This window comes from Pavona decussata, unplaced genomic scaffold, assembly GCF_977016875.1.
Source record: "Pavona decussata unplaced genomic scaffold, jaPavDecu1.1 SCAFFOLD_51, whole genome shotgun sequence".
Lineage (NCBI taxonomy): Eukaryota > Metazoa > Cnidaria > Anthozoa > Scleractinia > Agariciidae > Pavona > Pavona decussata.
Genome location: NW_028145473.1, coordinates 5,151,574 through 5,172,620, shown reverse-complemented (window position 1 = coordinate 5,172,620; position 21,047 = coordinate 5,151,574). Strand labels below are relative to the sequence as shown.

The 21,047-nt window shown below is 40.5% G+C and overlaps 3 pseudogenes across 1 annotated transcript; 1 reads left to right on the top strand and 2 right to left on the bottom strand.

Moving 5' to 3' along the window:
• The first annotated feature begins 1,325 nt into the window (after window positions 1–1,325).
• On the top strand, window positions 1,326–12,909 carry LOC146481205 (uncharacterized; annotated as a pseudogene).
• Window positions 12,837–15,862, bottom strand: LOC146481204 (uncharacterized; annotated as a pseudogene). Its single transcript, XR_014864576.1, has 4 exons — window positions 15,763–15,862; window positions 14,472–14,574; window positions 14,112–14,372; window positions 12,837–13,329 (listed from the first exon to the last, which is right to left on the bottom strand). The product of XR_014864576.1 is annotated as an uncharacterized LOC146481204 (transcript).
• A 2,893-nt stretch (window positions 15,863–18,755) lies between these two features.
• On the bottom strand, window positions 18,756–20,211 carry LOC146481203 (uncharacterized; annotated as a pseudogene).
• Window positions 20,212–21,047: the final 836 nt, after the last annotated feature.

The following is a 21,047-nucleotide window of genomic DNA, read 5'->3' as shown; positions in this document are numbered from 1 at the left end:
ACTGTTCATCAAAAGCCTTGAATTTAGTGAAAAGGCGAAAACAATGAACTTGTTGCAGGGTCCAGGTTTAACTAGACAGAAAAGTGGGGGGGGGGGGGGGGATTTGCTTTTGATTGGAAAGACTGAAACTTTCCTTTCATTCCGGGGAGAACAACAAGAGTGAAATATAAAGGTGGATATACAGCACGAAATGGAATCCAAAAGAGTTTATTGGAAGCCTTTCTGCTTATTGCCACTTCCGAGGAAACTCCTGTCTGTCCCATCATCTGTCAGCCTTCGCTGAAAGTGATTCCTGTTTCTTTTGCATCTGATGGTATGAGCCTGGTCTTCAATTTGATCCCCGCTTGAAGGAGTTGGTAGGACTTCTCTTCCCAGTGGACTTGGCATATGCACAAGCTCACCCCAATCCCGACCCTCAAATGCTGAAGGCATCCTTTCTCACGGAAGCAGATGCTGAAAATCTTAGCCCTCTTGATGGAAATCTTTCTCTGCCAGTTGGTACCAGTTACAAAGGAAAGAGCTTGACTGGCTAGGCCGTCTTCGACAAGATAACAAAAGAAGTGAAGCTAATACAAATATGTCTATGCCGCCTTCAACTATACGCTCGCCAAACACAAAAAGTCATTTCATTTACTGAGGAGATATGTTCCAGTAACTGTCACGGTCAGTCATCCTTAAGGTAATATTTTAATATTTCATTGTGTTTCCAAACAGGAGAAAAGCGATAAAGGGGTAAATAAAAGCATGCTGTCAAAGGCAGAGTACTTTAATTGTTTTCGAGTGTTTGGAAACGCTATGAAACACAAAGTACGCAATTCATTATGTCCAGATCTTAACATCTTTACCACAGTTCAGCACAGGGATACTAATTGAGGACACTGTAAACGAAATAAAGCCTAACATTACAGGGACAACTTGAAATGGAACATAAACATTCTTAAAAAAGGTGGAGGCAACTATTCAACCCCGCATTTACATAGTCTACACAGTGTGATCTGACCTGGTCTAGGATTTGAACACCCCACTGGTCGTAAAACAAATCCAAATGAGCAGTCAAAGGCCAGGACAGGACATCTGGATTTCAAGCAACATCGGAAACTGATGAATGGTCATCAATATCATGTAAAGTATGTAAAGTTTTGTTTCAGTCTCAGCGTATTTGTATTTACCAGTTGTCTTTCTTTTGACAGATTGTAATGAAATGAAAGGTGTCTGTGACCGCTGTGCCTCAGAGCCCGGACACTTGTATAGCGGCTGGGACCCAGTGTAAGAAACTACTTGTCCTTACTTGGGTTGCTGATTGCGAGGAGAACAACAAAAAGAGAATGACGAAAGAAAAGGATTTGGCAGATGACTCTGACATCGAAGACAGTCAAGAGGATGACTTTGTTCTTGTAGACTCCAGAGTAATGCTCACATTGTCAGGCAGAACCGTAAGAAGACCAATGCGCCTGGATTTATAAGGTCATGTGGTCAAGAATCTTAGCTTGAGGAAACCCATACACGGCCGGAGAAGCCGCCAGTGGAGGACAGTCTCTCACCTGACTAACCCACATCGATCAAATCCGGTGGGACACTAGTTTCGAGACTACAGCAGAAGTAAAAATTGCATAGAGGATCGCATTGTGTGGCAATCAATTGTTTGTAGTAAGCGACTGGCACGCGAAACAAAAAACTTAACTGTCCTGAACTGCGCAATCGTACAACTGTAGGCATTTCTGCTTTCTGTAAGGGTTGTGAGAAATTGAGCAAGGGCGATCCAGAGGATGGCGTGACTCGCAAGTGGTGAAGCCCTCGTCCATATACTTTTTTACCGTTCATTTGCATTATTAGCAGACCTTTTCACAAGGTAAGCATGTGTGGGTCTCAAGTGATAAAGAACCTCGACTTGCGATCTATTTTCTGCATCACGCACCGTTTTTCCTAACCTTAAATTCCGACAAGGACACACTATTTTCATTAAATTTCCGACAGCGACATGAAGCACTGACAAAACACCGACACGGGACATTTTAAAATTCAGACAAGCGACACAGGACCCCCCCCCCCTCCCTTGGCAGGGTCTCCTCTTAGGTAGGTGGAAGTCTGTAAAGTGTTTTAATTTTCGTAATGTGCGTAAGAACAAAATAAATAAAAAAATGGCCAAGAGATTGGTAATTTCCTAATATCAAATTGACAGTGAAGAAGTCTTTGTTTTCAACCACGTGTCAAAATTTCTTTACGTCATTCTCGTCCGCCATGCTGGTGGACAACCAAACTCTCAAATGGCGTCCGGGGAGTCGAATATTACAAGCTGCTTTGACTGATTCAGCGACAAGTCAGCCAATTTCGGTCCCACTAAACTGCATGGTGGGTAGAAAATTAGATAAATTATTTTACGACATCTTGAACGAAAATATCCCTAAATGTCTATAGTTTATTTTACCTCTTAGACTTGCAGCTGTTCAACAACGCGTTCAAAGAAATCTGGGAAATACCACGGCTGTCCATGTCAAGATGAAGGTTTGCAATGCCACTTTATTTATAAGTGTGAAGACAAGAAACCTTGTAAAAACAACAAAGAGAGCAATATTGTGCGAGGAAACCTACCTGCAAGTGCATTTGATCGGCATCGAAACAAAGAATGTGATTCGAATGAGGAAATCAAGGTGAGCATCCCAAACAGTTATAATATTCTTACTTCTTATGTCATTTTGGTGCATTTGAATCAAGAATTATAGTTTCTGAGTTTTCTTGTTTTGCTAGGCTTTTCACCTCCTGTTAGTAACTGTGAAACTACATTTTCCTTGTTGTATTTTGTTTTTTTCTGGGCAGTTAGGCTACAGAACTGCGAAAATTCGTTGTTTCTCCCTTAAAAATTCTTTTGAAGTATTTCTGAGGCTCAGAAGAACACCTTTCGTATGGAGCTTCTGAGTAATGGACGAGGTTGTTTGGAATTTGCCATGCAGCTTACAGCAGCACAAAACAATGGAGAGCCACAATCCGAAGAAGAAGGTCGACCAGACTTATGAAAATGTTCGGTTTGTAGAGACATGGGGAACGATGTTGAGAACAAGTGCTGTCGAAAAGCAAGGTGCGTGACTTCCTACGAGCCATTTAGAAACATTTGTCTTGACAGAGAAGTTTTACGTTTGGCTGTACGTGCACAATGTGAAATACATGCTGAAGATCCAGACTACAGCATGAGCAGTTTCCGGAAGGCAGCTTACAGACAGTACATCCTATGGTGATATGGCAAATTAGGAAAAGGTAATTGTTGTGAAATACTAGTTACCAGTCTTTATAAGGACATGTGCTAGTGCTGTTATGTATTCCCTCACTTTAGTGAATAAACTAGAGTTGTAGATTGTACAGCAATCTTGAATGTGTTTTTTTGTATTCTGGAAAACAAAAGCATAACATGGTGTCAGACACCTGAAAATAGTGAATCAACTGCCACCACCGAAGCCACTATCATTTGTAGGAAACATTGCAGAGAATTGGAGACGTTGGATCCAGCAATTTAGGATTCATCTCAACGCGACAGGCTTCAACAAGAAACCAGCGCAAGTGAAATGTTCGACTTTGCTAACAGTTGCAGGAGAGAAGGCGTTGGAAATCTTTAATACATTTGGTCTCAGCGAGGAAGACAAGGTGAAGATAGATGTCATGATCAAGAAGTTTGAGGAATATTGTACGCCGAAGAATGTAACTTACGAGCGGCATGTGTTCAAGACAAGGGCACAAGGAGTGACCAAGGAATCGATGCTTACGTAGCGGAATTGCGCAGAGAAGAGAAGTTTCGCGTAGAGAAGTCTCACGTAAGCGCTGACAAAAAGATTGTACTGGGCAGCGATTATAATGGGGTTCTAGATCTGGAATGGGATGGTTCAGGTAGCAACCTTACAAAGGAAGATTCTGTAAAGTATATTCAAGATATATGTTTAAACGTTGATTAAGTAGATATTTGGTGCGTTGAAACCCAGAATGCAAACGTTTTACCTGGAGGCAAAAAGTCCTATTATTCAACAGAGAGTGGATTACTGGCTGTTGAGTGATTTGTAACAGGAAGAAATAGAAAATGTTGACATAATTCCCTCCATAAATTCAGACCACTTGCCTATAGTGCTTCATTTTAATAGCATAGAAGAACAGAGGCATAGTCTATCTTATTGGAATTTATTGAGGTTAACGATAAGAGAGTGCTTTGGGACTTAATTAAATACCGAATAAGGCAAGTGACAATAAAGTATAGTAAAGAAAAAGCTAATGCAAGAAGGCAGAAATTGGTACATAAATTTTACCCAAATAGTTCAAGCTGTGCTCTCAACAACGGTTTCTCTACTGGAACTTTTGAGATACAAGGAGGTGTGAGACAAGGAGATCCACTTTCTCCGTACCTGTTCATTATTGTCCTTGAAATTTTAGGTATTAGTTTACGTAAAAATGACAATATTCAAGGAATTATTGTGGATGGGACTGAAATTAAACTTGAGCTCTTTGCAGATACCTTAACTGCGTTCTTAAGACAAGACGAATCCCTAAGCATATTCCTTGAAGCTGTTAAGAAGTTTGGGAACGTCTCGGGCCTTATCATAAATTTTGATAAAACAGAAATTTTGGTTCTGGGGAACTCTATTATCGCCCCCATTAAAGATCGAAGTACAGTGAACACTGAGATTAAGGAAACAGTGAAAATTCTAGGAGTGTACTTCATGTATAACCCGTCCTCTGAAACAGAAGCTTAACTTCATAGAAATAATAGGTGCCATCAAAACAAAACTCTAATTATGGAAATGGAGGAATCTGACAATCATCGGGCGAATTTAGATTATAAAAACCTTTGTGATTCCGATGTTAATGTATCGAGCTGGTTCAATTTACATTGATAAAGAAGTTATAACTGAGGTCAATAAGATCATCTTTGATTTTATATTGAAAGGCAAAGACAATGTAAAACGATCGTCCCTAATTGGTGACACTAAAGATGGTGGAATGAAAGCCCCGCATTTAGAATCTATTATTAACACCCAAAGAATAATGCTTTGCAAGAGATTTGCAGATGAAGAACCTTGTGCTTGGAAAACAATTTTGTCACACTACCTGAAACCAGTTGTGGATGAAATTATTCTCTGTTGTGATTTTGATGTTAAAAGACTCCCTATAAATCTTCCAAACTTTTACCAGAAATGTTTAAAGTGTTTCACACAATGTTCCACAGCTGCATGAGGGTGAAATTGAAATGTAAAATCAAGAAATATCCAACACTGTCATATGGAACAATAAATTCATTTGTATTGTATAAGGGTCTTCTTCTCTCGAGGCAATGTAAATGTAATATTTCGCAATTATTAAACTGAGGTTCAGGCCAAGTTGCAGCGCGATACTGTTAGTGAAGCCATAGATAATATTTTCTTCGTTGAGCTCTATAGAATCGTCATTTCTTGTAATCCACCAATTTGTAAATTCTGTCCAAAAGTTTTTGACAAATGAACAAGATATAAATAAGTGGGTTAGTGTTTGTTTTTGTTCGCAAAGATGGCATTTATCCTTCTCTTTAATTTTATCTCTAAATAAAGTTGCGTTAGTTGGCAGAATATGGTGCACGACTTTGTATTGAAAAATGGCGAGTTTAATATCTTTAGTGACATTAAATGGAATATTGTCATCTACGTTTGCTTGCCTCATTCTCCTTTCAGCAGTTGGAGGTTGAAAGTTTTGGCAATTAAACTCTGGGTCGCTATTTTGCAAGAAATCTTATTTATGGATATCGTGTTGAGAGTGTCTGGGACCGGAACAGAAGTTTTGTGGGTGTCTTTCAATATTCGAATCCAATCTCGGGGGATCGTGCTACACAATGCGAGATAATTCAGAAAGTTGGAAGATTTCAAAGAAAACTTGTTACTAAACACGTCAGGGGCAAGGAATTTGTTTTAGTTGAAGACATCTTTAACTCTAGTGTTTCCAGCATTGCGCCATTCTCTGTAATATACGGACAGGCCTTCTATTTTAATAAACATGTTATTCCAGATGATTTTCTCTAGTATTTTTTCTTTGGTTTGAGGGGAATGTTGATTCAATGTTTGCCAGATTAAAAGTGTATCCTTATAGAAATCAATTGGTATATTTAAATTAAGATACTTAAGATCCAAAAAATAAAATACCATTTATTCTTCATGATCAAATTCAAGTTCTTTAGATACTCTGTATTTAATTATATATAATTATATTTAACCATTGTAGATAGAAGTCATGTAATGCGCGCTTGATCATTTCATGGAAAGTGCACAATATAAGAATTAAATTATTATTATTATTACTATCATTGTTTTAAATAATCAAGATCTTTTCATCGACAAAGCGTTGTCTAAAAGCATCTATAGGGAATTAAAGTGCCTATAACCCTTAAAAATGTTCTTCACTAGATGAAATCGCCTCTATTTTTGAAGAAAAATGTCGAAAAAATTGGGGTTTTTTTGCATAAATTCTCTATTTTTTATTGACCATCAAAGTCATGAAAAATTCAAATGGTTTTTTCCCGCCACCTAGCCAGTGGGACCTGGGACCGAGTTCAGGCCGTGACTTCAAACTAGGCCTTCGATTACCCTCATTCTGTAGGAATTTCACTGAGTAGCTTGCTTGTCACGCTACTCAGAATTCAAAATGTCAAATACTTGTGTTGCTGCTGGCTGCAGAAACGAGTCCAATCCCAAAAAAGGTCTTTACATACACCAGATCCCGAAGCTCAGAAGTAATCAAAGAAATGGGTCAATTTTGTAAAATTGAACAAGCAAGGTGGGAACCCACCTAACACTCGCATCTGTGCTCAGCCCATTTTAAGCCAGAAGATTACACAAAAATGTTCGCAGGTGCAGACCTGCAAAAAAGATTGATAAAGGACGACTTTGGAATGGTACCTTTTCCAACAATCCATTCAACAAGATTGTGGAGAGAGTGATTGGAGCAGACGGAAGGTGAGATAATCGATCTTTAATGTTTATGCTGTTGTGTTATCATGTCTTCTTACGACCACTTGTGTGATCGTAACTTTGTGCCATTAAGATAATTTGTTTCCAGCTTTCCAGATATTTCCACCGAATCCATTGCTTTACTTTTTATAATTTCAGACTATAAAAAAAGCGCTGGAAAGCTTCAAGGCTGTCGCTGGACTGAGTGATGTTGCTGTTGTTCAAAGGCCCTCGAGGTAAAGGCGAAAGCGTCCCAACAGCGAACTGAGTGAACACATTGTTACAGAAAAGGGGATGAAAGATGCTGGCGTTCAGGAGACAGCAATGAAACTATCAAGAGAGTCAAGAAACGCACCAGAACCTATGATAAAGTAATTAGCATATAATTATTGATGAAGTCCTTCTCCAAAGTTACACATTTCCAATTCTAATCTATGAGGTATAATGTAACCATGTGATGTACGTCGCTTCGTGCTACAGCAACTGATGAACTTATCTATATGCATCTAATAATAAACACATTAAAACCTCACTTTTGTTTGTTTACATATACACCCAGAATTGCAGACTCAAGTTGTTGCACAGGATTAGAACACCACTGCAGCTGTGTTACCTAGTGAGGAGCAGGAAGAACTGGAGGGTGGAGATCCCAGTGACGAGGAACCCAATGAGGTGGACGACAACCCATATGAGACAGAGGAGGAGCATACCACAACAGAGGCAGAGGCTGAGTCAGAAGATGGGGATGATGGTAGTGCCACTAAAACTCAAAGGTATTTGCCAATAAGTTGATGTTGGGTTTATATTTACAATTTATTTCTAGACTTTTGCAGCAGGCCCCTATTGAATTATTTTTTATATCGAGTTTTCTTAAAAGTGAGGACATGTACAATTTGGCAGGGAGCTTTTCCACTGGTCTCATTGATAGATTTTAGTCCCCATAAGGTTTCTCTTTCATAAAAGGTGGTAGATTGTGCAAGATATTTGTTCATGATGCTTGTTGTAATGAAAAACCCCAAGAAAATGTCTGCAGTCAGTGATATATAGCATTCTTTATTCCAAAAGGTTGTACTATTATGAATTATTCCACTCCTGATACTTACATTTTTGTTACAGAATCTCAATGACATCACAAGGGGCAAACCTATGGACAGAGCCCAAACATATTGTGTTCCTGTCACAGTTGCTGTTGTTGTTTGGGTTTTGTCATAGCTGTAAAGCTGACAACCCAATAGTGGATGTCCAACAGGTTGGCACCGAGGCAGTGATAACAAGTACTTGTACAAATCCAAAGTGCTCCAAACCGCAACGTACTTGGCATAGTCAGCCAGCCATTCCAGAAACCAAGTTACCTGCTGGGAACTTCCTTCTTTGCATGTCGATTTTGCTTGCTGGAGGTTCCCCATCTAAAGTGTTTTCTCAATTGGATGCATCTCACTGAATACATTCTTCAAATGTCAGAGGGTGAGTAATGGGGGGGGGGGGGGGGGGCATTTTGGTCTGAAAATGGGTACAGATTAACTAGGACCCACAGCTTTGTGATGTCTATCTCTAAAAATGTTATTCTAATATTTGATAAATTACTATGTAGCAAATCTGCGTCTTCTCAAACGTTCATTTCAGGTAGGATCATGTATCCTATATAAGTATCCCATAGAACTTACTGCGGGCCTGTGTTATTTTCCCCACAGAGAAAGCTGTTTCCAACAATTCAGTTATATTAGGAGAGGTACCAGAAGATGCTTGACAAAGTGAAAGCTCTGCAAGATGGCATCATCATTGCAGGGGATGGGAGGCCTGATAGTATGGGCCACTCTGCAAAGTATGGTGCTTACACCATATTTTGCTGCACTCTACCTATGATTTTGCACTTTTGTCTTGTTCAGTTAAGGGAGTCGCTTATTCCTTAAATTCAGGCTTGACATGGGATTTAAACCCCGGCCTATACTGAGGTACGACTGCAGTGCACTAGTATCTCAGTCTAGGCCATCGGTTTGAGTCCCGTGTCAAGTGAACTTTTTCAGGCTTCTTTTCAACTGCTTACATTGATAATGACACTGCACGAATTACATCTTTCACACTGAGTCTGAAAGCTGCATTGTTCCATCGTAAGTGTTTTTAGTTGCATTCACTTCAGTATTCATGCACATCATTGCACTTATTTTATTTGAACATTAATCAACAGAGAAATCAAGCTGGGAGCAACCCTGCCATGGAGTATATGGGGTTCCAATTCTGCATGGAGTACTTTCCTGGATATGGTCTTCTCTTGACAGCATTCGTCTCGGACAGACATATCTCCATAGCTGCTCACATGAAGAAGTTGCCAAACATCACGCACTACTTTGACATAATTGTGGCATCTTAAAAAGAGTAAGGTTTTTGTTCGCTAATAACAAGACAAAATTATTATATGCTAGTAATACCTGGCTCACAAAACCTTGCAAAATCAGGAGGGCATGCAGTTTAACCAGTCTTCATCAAAATATCATAATTATTTTTTGAATCTCACATTCCCTCATTTTGAGTTATGTCAGTTTCAGTTGGATACTGATTGCACATTTGACTGTGATCGGTTTGTTAGAAATAGATCAGGTGCCAGCATCTGCCATACTTTCTTGTGTTATTTTCTTCCTAGAAATTCGGAGGTTCTTTTAAAGTTGTCTAAAGAGTAGGGCCTTGAAGCATTGGCTGAGTGGATCAGGCCATGTGAAAACCACTTGTATTGGAGTGCGACGACGACATTTAGTGGAAATGGAGAAGTGATTTGGGCCAAGTTCAAGTCTTTTCTGAGTCACATTGTGGACAAGCACTCTGGTCTCTCTGATGCATTATTCAACAAGTGCTTCCATGGTGTGATTCAACCAAGGAAATAGCTAAATGTTGGTATTTATCTCAGAATTCAGGCATAGCCTCTAAAATCCATACCCATTGTCAGACCTGACTAAAGTCAACAGAAGTGAAAGCCAACGAAGGAATGTTTATACCCTCTTGGAGTCCCCTGGAAACCATACCCATTTTCAGACCATAATGATCAAAATCTATACCCTCCAACCAGGAAACCAGTCTAATAAGTTGGTATTGTTCAAACTAGAAGGTCTTCTAGAGGCAACATTGCCATCACAGAAATACTGTAGTAAGATCATTACAACTGTACAAAAGCTATTTTCTGACTCATGCTTGAATTTGTTGTTAATTCCTGTTAGGGTCTGATGCATATGAGAAACTATCTGCTGCATTGACGAACAACAGCCTGGTAAAGGGAATCAAGCAGGCATCACCCTTTGCACAAACAAGTTGTTTGGAAGGGTTCCATTGAGTCTTAAATCATTTTGCTCCCAAAATGGTTTATATTCCAGAGGAATAACTTAATAACCCTTAGAACCCCACGCCATTTCCGCCTGGCGTTGACTGATTGAACTGAGTAATTCGATCACCTTTAGTTTCATTTGCTCGGTCATAGAGCTGTTTGATTTAGCTGTTTTCCGTTTCGCTGAATTTTCTTCGCTTGTTATGTCCCGAGCTACTGGGAAGCCTCAAATTAAGGCTCCGCATCTGCCCACTGGTTTCATATACGATTTGCCTTCTCTATTGCCGCCACCAAACAGCATGCCGACCATAAATCCCGCGCCAATCGTCTATGCCATCACACCACGAGGTTCACAATCGCCGATTCAATCGCCTGACTCTTCCGCAGAGTTACAGGTCCTCAATCTTCAAATCGAGAAGCAACAACTCGAGATCCGTTTGCTGGAGTTAGAGGCCCAGTCAAAGGTGCGCTCTTTGTCAAAGGTGCAACACTTACATGAAGTTTTGTCACTTTTACTCCCTTGCACCATTTCCTGCGTCTCCATCTGCCATTGCCGTCTTCATCGTCTTGGTCAGTTGTTCAGTCGAATCCCATCATACCATCAATAATTACCTCAACGCTCTCCAGCGTTTACAAATCCTTGGCAATTTCGACGTCACTGCCTTTGATGATATCCAGGACAAATTAACTCAGAAAGGTTTGGAGAACTCGATGGTTCATGTTCCTCATCGCAAGGCTCCTCTCACTCTTCTGATCTTGTTGCAGTTTCACGCCCATCTTAACATCCGTGACTTGTCCAATCTTGCCTTGTGGTCTGCCTTTGTCGTCGGTTTCTTCACATTCTTCAGGACAGCCAACCTGGTCCCTTCTTCTCTTGGCAAGTTTTCTCCACACAATGCATTATTGAGAGGCAGCGTTACGTTTACCGGTTCTGGCACTCTTCTAACAGTTACACGGACCAAGACCCGTCAGTCTGGCAATACTGCACTCGTTGTTCCGATTCCACGCATTCCAGGCTCTCCTCTACGTTAGCGCTTAGCTCCTTACTGCGGGCAGTTCCAGCATCTGACACGCATCCCCTTTTCACATTCACAACTTCCTCAAACCACTTTAATTGCATTACGGGCAAGTCTTTGAACAATGGCATAAAGCATTTAGCATCCCTATTTCTTTGGATCCTAGTGATTTTTCTGGTCACAGTCTCAGTTGCGGAGGAGCTACTGTCGCCTTTCAGTGCAATATTCCGTCTGAACTTATCAAACCTCAAGGAGACTGGAGATCTGACACTTACATGCTGCACTTATCCTTGCCTTTGGCAGACAGACTCGTGCTTTGTAATATCGTTTCACAGCACGTTCGCGATTGTAATCTGTTCATAGTTTTCTTCCTTTCTTTGTCCTGTTCATTTCCCTCTTTGCGGCTTCCTTGACTGATCTACCCCTCGTGAATCTGTTTGGGCCTCGTCTCTTGCTTGGGGGCTGCTCTCGAGTCCTCAGGCCCTCTTGGTTCCTGCAATAAAAAGATGACCAAACAGATTCACTGGCTCTTGATCTTGTCGGCTGAGGCGCGGGAGGGGGAGGGCGTTCAGGATAATTATTGCCTTCTCTTACGTTGGGAAGTACTGCAGGTACTGTTTACATAATATCTGATACAACTGTGACCTACATACGGCTAAATGGCTTTATTTTTAGTTTTGTTTTAGCGTGAATGTTTTGTATCCCAGTATCATGCCCACGAAATATAGAATAACATAGACATATGTATAGGTACATGGTACTAAATTAAAAATTGCATTGCACACATTTTCAGACATATTCTTGCTCCTGTTCACTTCAACTTTAATCTGCCAAGAGAGACGAGGCGCGAGAATGCAGACGGTGTTGAACAAGTCAAAGTGACATATCCTAAATTAAAGAAAATCTATTTTCTGGGTTTAATAGGACTCCTTTAGTTAGATGTGTGTGTAATCTGTCCTAACCCTCAGCCTGATATGCTAACCACTAGGCCACCATGCTCCCATGACTATGTAGAGAGACAAAATTACATGACCTTTGCAGATATATTTTTAGATTATGTTGAAGAAATGTTTTAAACGTTCTTAACGGCCACTAAAGAGCAATTGACAAGTGCTGCAGAGAAGGTGAAGGAGATGACTCCTGCTCCGATGAATACAATGCTGGAAAAGGAATCCAGAGCAGATGCAGTGCAGATAAGGGACTAGAGGAACAAGAAGACTGCAGAAGAAGTTCCCCCCAACCACTCCAGGTATGATAAATTATATCTAAAATGTGGCTGCGAGTGAATATACACTAAATTCCCAATAATTTCTTTAAAACCTATCAACCTTGAATTTTACTCATGTAAAGTGGGAAACCCTACATGAAATACAGGCCACCAGTCAAACTCATTATTTGAGCTCCACGAAGCCCCAAAAATTTGATGCACCATTGCCGTGTTCATTAATTTATGTTTCTTTTTTTTTAGGTTAGAAGGGGTAATATATATGTTTGTTGCTTTACACTGTAATTTTCCTCTTGTTACATATGTTTGGGATGTTTTTGGTTTTATTTTATAGTGTCTCAAGTTAAAGAACAAGAATTAATTGATAGACAAAGGCGTGGAACGAAGGGTGCCCCCAAGTGTTCAGCCTAGCCCCAGCCCATGAAAGGACACAAAAATGTTTTGAATTGTCCCAAGAATCAACCAAAAGAAACTTAAATTTCAAACGTTTTCTATTCTTCTATTTTTTAGGCTTGTACTTTCACTAATTTATGCACTGTTCTCAGACTGGAACCGATTATATCAACTAGCTGTGATTCACTGTGTGACAAAAGCATGAGCATTTTCAAAGCTTTATTCTGTTATGCAAGTATATTTCCATCAGTGAAATAGTTTTAGTACAGTCACGATTCCTCTTCATCCAGATCAAATCCAGTGTAATCTCCATCCTTGCCACCCAAAAATGTTTCCCTGATAGCTGTATTCGCGCATACTGGCATTGGAATTCTCTCGTTTTTTAAGTACCCATACAACAGACGAGAAAATTCTCGATAGGAAACACTCCTCAGAAAGCTGTGAATAAATGTGGAAAATAAAAGGATCAGTCAATATTTTAGTGTTGTGCTCGCGTTTCGATAACATTAGTTCTTGGGCATAATGAAACTAGTATGAGGAGTTGTGAAACATTAGAATTTATATCCTCCAAAACAATAGCAGGTGTGTTTTCCAAGGCTTATGGTACAGTGGTCTTAGCCACCTGCGATAAGTGGACGCATCTCCAAAGTGGTCACTCGGTCGTGGCCGCAGTGACATACAAACACTACATTTTTACCCTCTCACATTAAGAGGACACTAACTTTAACCGCCCATAAGTGGACATTCGTGCTGGTTCTGGCCTTGTACAAGCATCCCATAAACAGGCACCCTTCCTATGGACAAGGGCTTTTCTCAGAATTTTATATTCAATGATCTGGACAGTGGGATGACAAATATTCCTTGTTCAGAGTCATCTGAGATTGATAGTAAATGACCACTTTATCTGGCATGGCATTTTTATTGGATGGCTTAATTTGACTGGAGTGTTTGCAGTGCACAGGAATGTAGGGCATTATGTCCTCAATTATTTTTCCAGTGTGAAAATCCAACATCTCCTAGTGGTTGGGTTTGACAAATTGAATATTTTGTGCTTAACTTGCCATGTGTACCTAACACAATGATCCTTAGCAAGACAATTCTTCATACAAACGCAGGTAATGATAAACATTTTATGACTGCCACACCTCGTGTATTGATCAGGTGCAACAGCTAACTGTGCATGTGCTTACTGAGATGATTATATAATCATTATACTTTACCTGTTCTCCGATCCTGTTTGCCCGTATTTCCTGTTCTGTTTTGTCTTGTATTTGTCGCCTGCCAATCTCAGGCTCCATTTTTGAAGGGAAACAGGGTTGAATCCTGGATGGCCCGTGATGCATGTTATTTCCTTGCCTCTAGAAAGCTCCTGGACAACTAACTCGCTCGTGAATGTTTCCACGCATCCATCCAGCTCATGGCAGCAGTAGCATTTGCTTATATTTTGCAACAGTTCGCGTTAACAATTTCCACAGCTGCACCTAGAAAGTAGAGTATAATGAATCTTTGTGAACATTAACCTCCTCAGTTTGTTTATAGCAACAGGCTCAGTGATTATGCGGTATCCCACGTAAACTTACCATTCACTGATTTGCTTTGTTCCACTTAGTCTTTCCTCCAGCGTTTTCTTCAGTTCTTCTTCTACTCTTTTATCAGCTTCGTAGGGTTCCAGCCATTTCTTTACTTATTAGAATGCCAGATTTCTACATGGAAGAACAAAAGGCAAGCAATCTCTTTGAATTGGGCAAGTGTCGCTTTTGAAGGTAAATAGGTGTTTCGAAACATGCATCCACAATTTATATCATTATATTACAATATCTTAATTCCTGTCTAAGTGCTTGTTGTTAGCTGTGTGATTGTGTGTCGTGTTAAGTGTATGTGTGTGATTATTTGAGGGGGAAGAGGGGGGTCAGTAAATCAGTCATTTGACGTTGAAAGTTTATTTACCCACATACCCTTGGGTGAGTGTATTGATCTAGCAGTTCCCTACATAAGGAGGATAAAACTGACATTAAGTTAAGTGCCCCGAGCTTAAAACGTTTTTATGTTTTGCCACAGCCCAAACTCATTTTTTGTTCAAAGGTTCTTTTTATGATCAGATAGATGGTGTGCCTATGGGCTCGCCCCTTCCCCCCATCTTAGCCAACATTTTTACGGGGCATAATGAGAACGCTTGGATAGAAAACTACGTGGGCTCTAAGATTTTGTTCTATCGACGATATGTCGATGACACTTTTTGCGTATTCGAGAGGGAGCAAGATGCTGTTTCCTTTCACAATTACATCAATTCCCAACACCCTAACATACGGTTTACTATGGAGAGGGAAGTAGGTAACAAGTTAGCTTTCTTGGATGTCTTGGTCAACAACAACCCTCTTAATCTCCAGACATCTATTTTCCGTAAGAAAACTTTCACGGGGCTCCTAACCAACTATTTTAGTTTCACTTCAATTTCCTACAAAATGGGTCTTGTTAGAACACTGGTGGACAGGGTTTACAAAATCAACAATTCTTGGATAGGCTTTCATAAGGATATCAAAGATCTTACCCTTATTCTACGTAAGAACCTTTTTCCTGTTCGCATGGTAGAAATGGTTATCAATAGATACGTCAGTAGAACTACCATCTGCCCACCAGCTAGTTCTAAGGTGAACTTACTATTTTAAGTTACCCTATGTAGGCTCCTTCACTAAAGAAGCACAGAAAAGGCTACGCAACCTCGTTGAGCGTTATCATAGTAACATCGAAATTAAGTTAGCTTTTTCTTCTTTTAAGGTTGGCAGTATGTTTAGTGTGAAGGATCCTGTTCCTCTCGATCTCCGTTTGCGTGTTGTCTACAAGTTTTTGTTTGCAGGATGTAATGCCTGTTACATCGGCGAGACCAGCAGACATCTGTCAACATGCATTCGTAAGCATCTGAGCAGGGATAGGAATTCACACGTTTATCAGCATTTGCAGCAATCCCAGGCATGTCGTTGTCTAGCTAACAAGACTTGCATTTCCATCGTGGACTGTGCACCCAAAAAACTACAACTTATGTTGAAGGAGGCAATGCACATCAAATGGGAGAATCCCACTTTAAATAAGCACTTGAAACATGCTGACTTAACTCTCGCTCTGATATTAATCTTTAAGTTTATTTTATCTATATATATACCTGAATTTTTGAAAAGATGGCTCCAGAAATATTGCCTTATGTTAGTTTCTCTTGTGAGATTTTGCTTTTTTTATTTATTTATTTATTTTTTTTTTGCATTTTTTTTATTCTAAGTCAATAAGAAAAAAATATAAAGGGTCATTAGCAGATATTTATAAAATCAAAATATTTCCCCCCCCCCCTCCCTCCCTGTTTTGCTAACCTAGCCCCACTCTCTCTCAAACGTCTTTTAACCACGCAACGATTTGGCTTTGAATTCGGCGCGCGCTCTGAGATCAGAACTAAGTCATTAGACCTAGCGTTTCGTTTGGCTTCCTGAAGCAAAGTTTTCCTGAGGACATCATTAAGTCTAATGAAGGAAAAAGTCTTACGAGTGCAGCGTCCTGCCTCGTCTAACATGCTGCCTATTTAGTTCTTTTTTAAGCTAAACGGGCAACTTTCAGTTACTCGGGCGTGAACTGTAAAGGGTAGTATGTTGTGTGCTTTGCTTGAGGAGGTGACAGTCTTTGGCTTTAAAAAGTAGGTCTTAGGGATGATTTCTTTTCGGCCAACGTGAAATTTCTGCGAATTTGTTACCCAGCCAAAGGCTTAGTATATTTTTGTGGTAGAAAAGGGCGCTAACCCTTCCCTTTTCAAATGTTGATTTCAACATCCGGGAACTTCAGTTAGTATGGAAAACACTAACAAGGATGGGCAAGGATTTTGTCTTCAAAAAGCGTGAGTTTGAAAAGCTATTCGATTATTTTTCACCCTTATAACTGTAGCGTCGTTAGGCTAGTGATCGATTAGTCGAGAAGTGCGATTGTGGGTGGTATTTCCGCTCTCGAGTTTCATAAATAGTTTCCTGCAGATGTTCGGTCGCCGTGGTTCTAGTTGGCGTGCAGCATGAATCTAGTATGAACATAAAAAATCAATTTGAAACGCTGTCTTTCTCTCAAGAAGCCGATCCTGTTGAAGAAAGCTAGACTTGAGCGCTAAAAGAGCGGGTTTTGGGCGAGATTTTAGATGCGTTGGCGCGGTTAATCATTGCTAAATTCTGACACATTTTGTAGGAAGTTCACAGGTCATGTTTCATTTCATGCAAATGTTTTTAGTTAGTGTCATGTCTAATTCCAAAGAAAAGCCTCTTTCGTTTTTCTCTCCCATACTATTCTTTGACCTTGCTTAAAATCTTGTGATAAACCCTAATTGTAGTCTTGTTAATGACTAGCATATTCCTTCAGCCTAGAAGGTCTCAAAATGTGCCCAATTTCTGGGGGCCACGTTTTCAAAAATCCAGCTATATATATATTTTTGTTTTCATAACATTTTGTGTTATAAACTTTGTAATTATTTCAATTTTTACAATTTTATTCCTTGTATTTAGTGTAGTGCTTGCGCAAGTGTTATTCCATGTCTTGCGCATCTTAAATTTGTACGTTACTTTTTTCGAAATTTTGAATTGTATCACGTTTTACCTTATGTCATTGCTTGTATTAATGATGGAGAAATCGAACGCGTGGTCAAGAGTTGTTCAGTGTGTCAGAATGTGAGGAGTTTACAAGCAAAGATGCCCTTGCATCCGTGGAGGTGGCCAACAAGACCCTTTCAGAGGGTTCATGTTGATTTCTGCCAGAAAGGAAAGGATTATTTCCTTGTGCTAATTGACAGTCATTCAAAATGGATAGATGTGAAGCATATGACCTCCACAACTACCGAGCGCACCATTGATGAATTGAGGCTTATACTTGCTGAACATGGTCTTCCAGAACAATTGGTCTCTGATAATCACCCGCAATTTACTTCTGCTGAGTTTGCCCTATTTATAACACAGAATGGTATCAAGCACACGTTAGTTCCTCCTTACCACCCTGCTTCAAATGGTGCTGCTGAGAGGTCAGTTCGACTGGTGAAGGAAGAGTTAGTGAAACAGGTGCCACAAAGAAACGAACACATGTCAATGAAGCACAAAGTTGCCAACTTCTTATATCAGGTACCGTTCCACACCCCATAGTGTTACCGGGCAGACCCCAGCTGAGCTCATGGTTAAGAGGCAACTGCGAACCAGGCAGACATTGTTGAAACCAAATCTGGCAAAAGTTGTTGAGAGTAAGCAGATGAGGCAGAGGTTTCACCATGACAGATCGCAAGTTGAGAGGACACTTTTAAGGTGAATGAGCCTGTCTGAGTCCGTAATCCTGTCTGCAGATTGAAGTAATCAATGCACGTTACCAAGACGACACACGAGTTTGGGCAAAAATAAGTTTATTGAGCCAAGCGGAAACTGCTGATCGATAGCTTGACAATAAACCTAAACACAACTAAATGGAAAAACGCTAAGACTACAATATGATTATTAACTTCACAAAGATCATAAGAGATTAGGGAGGTAGAGGTGAGTAAGAGCTTACGCCTCGTCTCCAGATCTTACAAAAGATGTCCTTGCGGTCTGCACAGTCGATTATAAGAGACATTCGATACCTCTATAACCGGTTAATTAACCATCATTAATAAATGACTTCTCAATCAACCCACGTTACCAAAACGACACACGAGTTTGGGCAAAAATAAGTTTATTGAGCCAAGCGGAAACTGCTGATTGATAGCTTGACAATAAACCTAAACGCCAAAGTGCCCAAACTGGGGTGATAAAAGTGGTAGTGGGTTGAAAGAAAGAAATAAACGACTAATACATGATAGAAAACTAATGTGATGTAGATGATACAACTTATGCAGAAAACATAGACTGAAGTTTATTTGCCATAGCATGAACTGCGCGTTGTTTTTGTTGCTGTGACAATTCTAAATAAATGAGATAAGCGTCGCTTTTCCAATCTCCCTGCAATTTGATGATCTCGGAAGGTACACGACAATCAAATGCGAAGGTCGCCCCGCCCTGGCGGAAACTATGTGGGGAATAAAGCGCCGGATCTAAATGGTGCTTAGGCAAGACCCTAGAAAGAAAAACGCATAATTGCTTGTAAGTGATGGGTGCTAGAGAAAACTGAAAAAAGAAGAGCAGACACAGGGCCCGGGTTGATAGCTAAATGGCCACGTAGAGCTAAAATTGGACAAAGACGAGACCCAGGGATGGTGGGAATAGGCAGAATAAGAAATCGTTGCTGACACTGGATAGGCTTCGTGACGGAAACATGAATATTAGCGCCCGCAGACGTAAAAACCAAGTTTGCCCGTGTAATAACCTTGGAGGAAATTTGCCGCGTGTTGTCGGGTACGAGATTAGATTTATGCAAAAAAGGAAAAAATGCGACTAAAAACAAAGCCCCTTAGCCGCATGTAAGGGGATACGAAAATTAAAAAGATCAAATGCAGCATGCAAGATTGAAGGGGTCATAGGAGATTTGCGAGAAACAGCGTGTCCTAAAAAACGCTTAACACCCCGCAGCAAAAGCTGAAAGTGATAATCGGAACTCCAAGTCAGTTCATAGCCCGCAAGGTGATGAGCATGTTTAAGGCTACTAATATGATTAAGTACGGTACCGTACGCTCGTTTCTGAGCAACTAAATATGCGATATATAAGCTGATGGATTCAACACCGATAGGAAAAGGCCGAATAGCCCTCAGTTCACAAAAAGTCTGGTAACTACGAATATGAGCTGCTATGTTCTTCTGTGTAGGTGTTGCGTGAGCCAAGTTGATGAGACGTGCGACTAAGGACTGCAAATTGACGAGAGAAACATCTGTAGAAAGATGTTGGCCTGATCCCGTTGTCACGCAACGTCGAAAGAAAAACAAGCAGAGTCAACATCTTGAAACTGGAAAACCTGACCAGAGTCATTACAAAGACAGTAGAAACTATCATGAGCTAAAGGATTGGAATGCCAACGACTGAGATAGTCCGCAAATTGGTTGTGTCTCCCTGGAACATGTAGCGCGCGCATAAAAGGATCTTTCAACGCATTGGACGTAATGACCGCGACTGCAGCAGAGTTATCCCATGCTACGATGAATTTGCGACCTTGTAACTGAGGGGCCTAGTGTTTAAGAGCAACAACTATCGTGAAAAGTTCTAGTGCATTTATATTGTCTATTATGCAATATGGCCGCCGGTCACGGCGCCTTGACCTGCGTTATCTATTACCTTTCTTCGTTTACTCATGACTTGTTGTAGGTTTTTGTCTTTACTATATATTGCCTTACTGTCAAGTGATCCATTTAACATGCTGACGCGGAATGCTAAAACCTCTATGAATTCTACTGGAAAAGATGCTAACACTGGAAAAGACACAAACGCTTCGAGCACCGAGTTCGTTTCTCTGGCGACTCTGAGAGAGATGCTCCAGATGCAGGAACGGATGTTTAAGAACATGTTTGAGTCGGTTCTGTCTTCTGTAAATACAAGAATCGACAAGGTTGTCAAATCTGTCGCGGAACTAAAAGCGAGCCTAGAATATTCACAACAAGATATTGACGACTTGAAGGAAGCTGCAGACGCCATAGACGACATGGAAGAAGAACTTGATGACATCCAAACAGGGTTACATAAACAAGAGGAAAAATTGGTATACCTTGAGAACCAAAACCGTAGAAACAATGTCTGCATCGATGGAATCCCCGAACAACACAACGAAACCTGGCTGAATACTGAAACAAAGGCGAAGGAAGTACTACAGGAGAAACTAAACCTGAGCTTTGAGCCGATGATCGAGCGAGCGCATCGCACCGGGCCAAGAACAAGATCGGGTGCTGCTGATGGTAGCCGCAACACACGCCCAAGAACCACTGTGTGTCGTCTGCGCGACTGGAGGCAGAAGGATGATATTCTGGTATATTTGTGAATGAAGATCTCGCAAATGAGACCATCGAAAAGCGGAAAGGGCAACTTGATGAGCTGAATGCGGCAAAGAGAGCCGGGAAGACGGCATACTTCGTGTTGGACAGACTTGTTATAAAGGAAAGACGTAATGCAGAGCCCAGCTAAGTTTATTTACTAAATAACGATAATGTCGCTTACTACTTTACCGTTTAGTCACTTAGATGACAGTGACTTTGCTTCGG